We start from the raw sequence: 7,639 nt of genomic DNA on the forward strand, positions 1-7,639 counted from the left end.
CTGTTAGTCCTTTCACCCTTTTTTTTAAATTGAGTTAAAAGCGTTTGTTTTGGAGGTCTTCTAGTCTTTTATGTGGTGGGTGGGGGGAGGGGAAGGGGGAAACTTTATTTCCTAGTCCCTACCTGGTCGGAGAGGTGGCTTCCCTCCGAGCTGCTTCTTCGCCCCTTCCTCGCGGCCTACCATCGGACTGGAGCGGCCTTTCCTGTCGGGACCGGCCGGGACTACAGCTTTGGCAGCGGCACAACGCAGGGGCACCATCACAGAGCGGGCGATGCCTAAACCGGGTCGCAGTGCGGTAAGCTCCGGAGTGCTGTGACTGCCGACTCCAACATCGAGGAGCTGTGGCTGCGGAGCGTCCAGCCGCGGGCGGCGCTGGATTTAAAACACCGCGGAGCCTGGGATCCGAGATCGCCAGAGTTGGAGCTCCAACCAGCGCGACCTGAGGACTTCGGGTGCCGCGGTCTCCGGGGAGGAAGCGGCCGCTCCAGACATTTCAGATTCAGATTCAGATTCAACTTTAATTGTCATTGTCAGTGTACAATACAGAGACAACGAAATGCAGTTAGCATCTCCCTGGAAGAGCGACATAGAATATGATTTCAATAAATAAATCTTTTTACATGTATACAGACATAGTGTTTTTCCTGTGGGAGGAGTGTCCGGGGGGGAGGGGGGGGGGGTGATTGGCAGTCACCGAGGTACATTGTTGAGTAGAGTGACAGCCGCAGGGAAGAAGCTGTTCCTGGACCTGCTGGTTCGGCAACAGAGAGACCTGTAGTGCCTCCCGGATGGTAGGAGGGTAAACAGTCCATGGTTGGGGTGAGAGCAGTCCTTGGCGATGCTGAGCGCCCTCCGCAGACAACGCTTGCTTTGGACAGACTCAATGGAGGGGAGCGAGGAACCGGTGATGCGTTGGCCAATTTTCACCACCCTCTGCAGTGCTTTCCGGTCGGAGACAGAGCAGTTGCCATACCATACTGTGATACAGTTGGTAAGGATGCTCTCGATGGTGCAGCGGTAGAAGTTCACCAGGATCTGAGGAGACAGATGGACCTTCTTCAGTCTCCTCAGGAAGAAGAGTCGCTGGTGAGCCTTCTTGATCAGAGTTGAGGTATTGTGGGTCCAAGAGAGGTCATCGGAGATGTTGACCCCCAGGAACCTGAAGCTGGAAACACGTTTCACCTCCGTCCCGTTGATGTGGATGGGGGTGTGCGTGCCGCCCCTAGACTTCCTGAAGACTACAATGAGCTCCTTGGTCTTCTTGGAGTTAAGGGCCAGGTTGTTGTCAGAGCACCATGCTGCTAGTCGCTGCACCTCCTCCCTATAGGCCGACTCATCGTTGTTGCTGATGAGGCCAATCACCGTTGTATCATCTGCATACTTGATGATGGTGTTAGTACCATGTACAGGTGTGCAGTCGTAGGTGAAGAGGGAGTAGAGGAGGGGGCTCAGCAAGCCGCTGAGGAGTGTTCACCCGACGCCGGAGTTCCACCTTCCCGGCAAGAGGGCCTGAAAACATCGGATTGCCGTTGCGGCGACTGCGGAGGCCACAATGGGCCCGACTATGGGTGAACAGGGGACGGGACTGGACTTTGCTGCCTTCCCCCACAGTAGGAACCATTGTGGGGGATGTTTTTATGTTTATTGTTAAATTCTTTAATGTTGTGTCTTATCTTTATTCGTGTGCTGCAATAGCAAGTCAAATTTCACTACACCAATTGGTGTACGTGATAATAAATGTCCTTTGTATCCTTGTATCAATGACCACTGTCCGCAGAAGACTCCATGAACAGAAATACAGAGGCTACACTGCAAGATGTAAACCATTGTTTAGCCGCAAAAATAGGATGGCCAGATTACAGTTTGCCAAGAAGTACTTAAAAGAGCAACCACAGTTCTGTAAAAAAGTCTTGTGGACAGACGAGACGAAGATTAACTTATACTAGAGCGATGGCAAGAGCAAAGTATGGAGGAGAGAATGAACTGCCCAAGATCCAAAGCATACCACCTCATCGAGATGAGAAAAACATTTTTCACACAGAGAGTGGTGAATCTTTGGAATTCTCTGCCACAGAAGGTAATTGAGACCAGTTCATTGGCTATATTTAAGAGGGAGTTAGATGTGGCCCTTGTGGCTAAAGGGATCAGGGGTATGGGAAGAAGGCAGGTACAGGATACTGAGTTGGATGATCAGCCATGATCATATTGAATGGCGGTGCAGGCTCGAAGGGCCGAATGGCCTACTCCTGCACCTATTTTCTATGTTTCTATCTGTGAAACACGGTGGTGGGGATGTTATGTCTATGGTATGGATGGCTGCTGAAGGTACTGGCTCATTTATCTTAATTGATGATACAACTGCTAATGGTAGTAACATAATGAATTCTGAACAAATGCCTCAAAACTCATTGCCCGGCGATTCATTCTACAGCAAGACAATGACCCCAAACATACTGCTGAAGCAACGAAGGAGTTTTTCAAAGTTAAACAATTCTTGAGTGGCCAAGTCAATCACCTGATCTAAACCTAATTGAGCATGCCTTTTATATGCTGAAGAGAAAACTGAAGAGAAAAATGAAGGTTACTAGCCCCCCAAACAAGCATGAGATAAAGATGGTTGCAATACAGGCCTGGCAGAGCATCACCAGAGAAGACACCCAGCAACTGGTGATGTCCATGAATCGCAGATTTTAAGCAGTCATTGCATGCAAAGGATATGCAACAAAATACTAAACATGACTACTTTCATTTATATGGCATTGCTGTGTCCCAATCATTATGGTGCCCTGAAACGGGGGGACTATGTATAAACACTGCTGTAATTTCTACATGGTGAAACCAAAATGTATAAAAATGGCCTTTATTAAAATTTGGCAATGTGCACTTTAACCACATGTCATTTTTTCTATTACAAATCTCAAATTGTGCAGTATCGAGGCAAATAAATAAATGATGGGACTTTGTCCCAAACATTAAGGAGGGCACTGTAGCTGGTGACCAGAACACGCACACATTGCTTCTCTTCCAAAACCATCAATAAACAGGAAGCAATCTCCATATCCCAGCTGCATAAAACCTGAAAACATTTGGACTCCACATCAACAAGAATATTCCAGAAGCCAGCTTGCAATTTTCCAAATGTGTGATGAGCAACAGATAAAGCTGAGCACCAGATGCAGCTTCGGCACAGATGTGCTGAAATAACTCTCCAATCAACATGATCACTCTGATCCTTCTTTAATTGTTGTCAATATTTAATCAACAATTTTTTTCATTTTCGAAGTTATTCGTGTTTCCACCACCATTTCAGTCAATGAATTTCAGGTTGAAGCAAAGAATTGCAGATGCTGATTTATGCCAAAGATAGACAAAGTGCTGGCATAACTCAGCAAGTCCGACAGCATCTCTGGAGATAAAGAATGGATGTTTTGGGTCAGGACACTTCTTCAGACAAATCATCTTCAGATAAAACCCTCGCAGGCTTTAGCTAAAAGATTGCATATAGTAAGATATCTTCTCTTCTTTTGGACAATCAGTTTAGATCTTTGTTCACTAGCCACATGCTTGCCATTGGAAGCGTTCTCTCTTTATTTACCGTATGAAACGCTTTTCATGTTTCTTAATCTTCATGTTCCAAGAAAAACAACTAACTTCTCCTGTCACCCACACTGCATAGTCCAAGAGCCATCCTCTTAAGTACCTTCTGCACTCTCTACAAGGTCTTGACTCCTTTCTGAAATGCACTGGCCAGAAGTGCATCCATTAATCCAGCTACACCTTAAGCAACAAATTAGGAAAAAAGTGTTTGATTTAGAAACATAGAAAATAGGTGTAGGAGTAGGCCATTCAGCCCTTCGAGCCTGCACCGCCATTCAATATGATCATGGCTGATCATCCAACTCAGTATACTGTACCTGCCTTCTCTCCATACCCCCTGATCCCTTTAACCACAAGGGCCACATCTAACTCCCTCTTAAATATAGCCAATGAACTGGCCTCAACTACATTCTGTGGCAGAGAATTCCACAGATTCACCACTCTCTGTGTGAAAAATGTTTTTCTCATCTCGGTCCTAAAAGATTTCCCCCTTATCCTTAAATTGTGACCCCTTGTTCTGGACTTCCCCAACATCGGGAACAATCTTCGTGCATCTAGCCTGTCCAACCCCTTAAGAATTTTGTAAGTTTCTATAAGGTCCCCCCTCAATCTTCTAAATTCTAGCGAGTACAAGCCGAGTCTATCCAGTCTTTCTTCATATGAAAGTCCTGCCATCCCAGGAATCAGTCTGGTGAACCTTCTCTGTACTCCCTCTATGGCAAGAATGTCTTTCCTCAGATTTGGACCCTTTTCCTCTGTTAATATAAGGGTGAACAGTTAAGAGAATATCCTAAAAGCCAAGTGAGGAGATTTTGGATAAAGAAACAACTCCACCAGCACTTTGGGTCAAATGTTCTTGCAAATGTGCAGCTTTGTCTTTTGCACAGCTTCATAAATGGCTGAAGACTTGCAGGACACATCAGACCAATATTTTTTTTAAAGCACAGCTTGACAAAGGAGCTGATGGAACCAATAATAATATTAATAATCAAGGCAGGGCTTAAAAAGAGGTAGAACAGCAGAGAGGGATTAGTGCTGTGGGAGGTACAGGCATATGCTGTGGGAGGTACAGGCATGGCCCACAGTAATTCAAATCAAGGATGCTCAGCAATGTGGTAGTGTAGGATACCAGAGATCTGAGTGCTGTACTGCTGGGGAATACTGCACTGATAAGGAGAGATAAGGCCTTGGAGGGATTTTGAAAACAAGGATGAGGATTTAAAAATTACAGCAATCACCTTTAGGGAAGAGGTTGAGGTTGAGGTTGAGGTTGAGGTTGAGGTTGAGGTTGAGGTTGCAGGGGGTCTTTTGCAAAACTGCATCTTGCAATGTATTCAATAAATACAGTTTGAGTATGTTGCCAAAGTCCTTTGAAACAATTCAAACTTTCAATGTAAATTTGCATATTGAAAAGATAGGTAAGAAATATAGATCAGAATCCAGATGAAATTTGAATTGTCTAATATTTAATAATCCAGAACAGAAGTGTCACATGAGATTTCTATCAACAGTGCAAATGAATAAAAAAAATCACACTGCATTCAGCTCATATTTTACTGAAAGAATCAAAATGTGCAAATGTATCTGGACACAATATTAAATAGCCTGCCACACCAAAATGACCAAATATGTTGTGCATTTCTTGACAACCCGACCAATATAACAATACAATTTATTAATAAATAGACATTTCCCAGAGCAAAACATAAACATACATTACAAAACAGACATATTATAGACATTTCAGATTGTTCACAGTACAGTAGCTTTGCATTATTTCTATGCACTTTCACATTCATTTGAAAATATTGATTATGCTTGGCTCTCAAAATTGATGATTTTTAAAAATGTTCACGTAGGTGTCTGCCAATCCATTGTGCTACCAGAGCAAGTGGAACGTTATTAGTCTTCTAATCCCAGTGTTATTTACTCTTGCTATGCTTTGGAATATTGAGCGGCCAAGAAAAGGAGCTAGGTAAATGGAAGTGATTTTCTTTATTGATCTACTGTAATTGATGTCATTTACCAACATTCACATTCAATCAATGATACATCACAGAATTTAGGCCCAATCATAAGAAGCTAGCCTTGACTCATTTTGAATCAGCATTTCCATTCCAGAAACTTGACCACATCTTTCAAATGCAATATTAAACTGTGGCTTCAAGACCTCGTTTAGTTTGATATAAAACTTCTCACTATGTTAAAGAAGAGCAATGGAGTTCAGGAGCAGGTTCCAGTCTACTCGGCAACACTGATCCTTCAATCAATATTACTACAATCAATATGACAAGAGTAGGTTCCTTCAATGTAACAGTAACCACAATTCATTTGAGGCAAGAGAGTCACTACATAAGTGACTATTGTGTAACTGTATAGAACACTGCAGAAGAGGTTTACCAGAATGTTGATTGCATTAAAGAATATTAGCCACAAGGAACAGTTGGACACACTTTTGTTTTCCCTGGAGGATGGGACAGACCTGATGGAAATATATAAAATTTGAGAGTCATAGATAGGGAAGACAGTCTCCCAGGGTGGAAATGTCCAAGACCAAAGGGCATATGTTCAGGGTGAGTGGGACAAAATGTAAAAGATATGCAGGCGCAAGTATTTTTTTGGTACCTGCAACACGCTCTCATGGGTGGTGGTGGTGGTGGAAGCTGATAGTGTTTAAGAAACTGTTAGACAGGCACATAGATTTGCAGGGAATGGAAGGATATGGATCCCATGCAGGCAGAAGAGATATTGTTCGGCACAGGCGTTGTGGCCTGAAGCTTGGAGCCTGTGGCCTGTTCCTGTACTGTTCTATGTTCGATGTTAACAATAGACTGCTATTCAGCAATCACGCATGAGCAGCACCTAAAATAGGAAATACAGTCTCCATCCACACAGTAACTTGCCATTACATGTACACTACCTGCTGCTGACCAACAATAAAATCCTTTGCAATAGTTTGACAACCTTATCTTCAATGTTACGTCCTATGCTGTTGATATTTTGGGGTGCATCACTGGCCAGTGGCAATGATGGTTGCTTCTAGATCAGGCCTTTCATTGAAAACTTTGTAAACTGGCACACTCCCAGGATCCTTGATATCCTTTCATGAGTGAGATTGGATGGCTGCTTGGTGCCCTCCATTAACTTCCATGTGCTAGATTGGATAGTTACCCAAATGTTTTACAAACACAATGACCCAAGTAGTTCATCACTATCTACAGAGAGACATTCTGTCAGACGAGCATCTAACTCAACATGTGACTCTTAAATCAGGAGTACAATGAGTATGAACCATTCAAGGATGGAAGTGCAGAGACTCACCAAATGTATTCTGACACTACTTTTCAATAACACAAATTGTCACACTTATGCCCCTGTCCCACTTAGGAAACCTGAACGGAAACCTCTATAGACTTTGCGCCCCACCCAAGGTTTCCGTGTGGTTCCCGTAGGTTGCAGGTGGTTGCCGGAGGTTGCGGGTAGTGGAAGCAGGTAGGGAGACTGACAAAAACCTCCTGGAACCTCCGGGAACCGCACGGAAACCTTGGGTGGGGCACAAAGTCTCCAGAGGTTTCCGTTCAGGTTTCCTAAGTGGGACAGGGGTAAGGATGAAAGGAGAAAGATTGTGGAACCATTTTCACTTCCAAACTCACACCTACATCACTCAGCATGCTGACTTAAAAATACATATTTATGGTAGCAGCAGAGTACATGTAGTACAGCAAGTGATGTACTATTGAAGTCTGCAATGTGCTGAAATATGGCAGCCAATACTGCTCCGGCAAGCAGGAATGTAATAATCAGCTGCTGATACTGTTTTAAGGATAACAAGTAGTGCAATGGGGTATTTTATGTCCACTTGAGAGATAAGAGACCTCACTTTAACCATGATAAGCAAAGGATCATACTTTCACCAGCTCAATTATATAAAAGATCATGGTGACTGGCAGGTGGGAGATGGTGGGAATCTGTCCATACTCGGGAGGGGGGGGACTTGGGAAAGATAGAGTAGGGTGGATGGGTTCTTACATGAAATTAAATA

Source organism: Amblyraja radiata, chromosome 4 (assembly GCF_010909765.2).
Source record: "Amblyraja radiata isolate CabotCenter1 chromosome 4, sAmbRad1.1.pri, whole genome shotgun sequence".
Taxonomy (NCBI): domain Eukaryota; kingdom Metazoa; phylum Chordata; class Chondrichthyes; order Rajiformes; family Rajidae; genus Amblyraja; species Amblyraja radiata.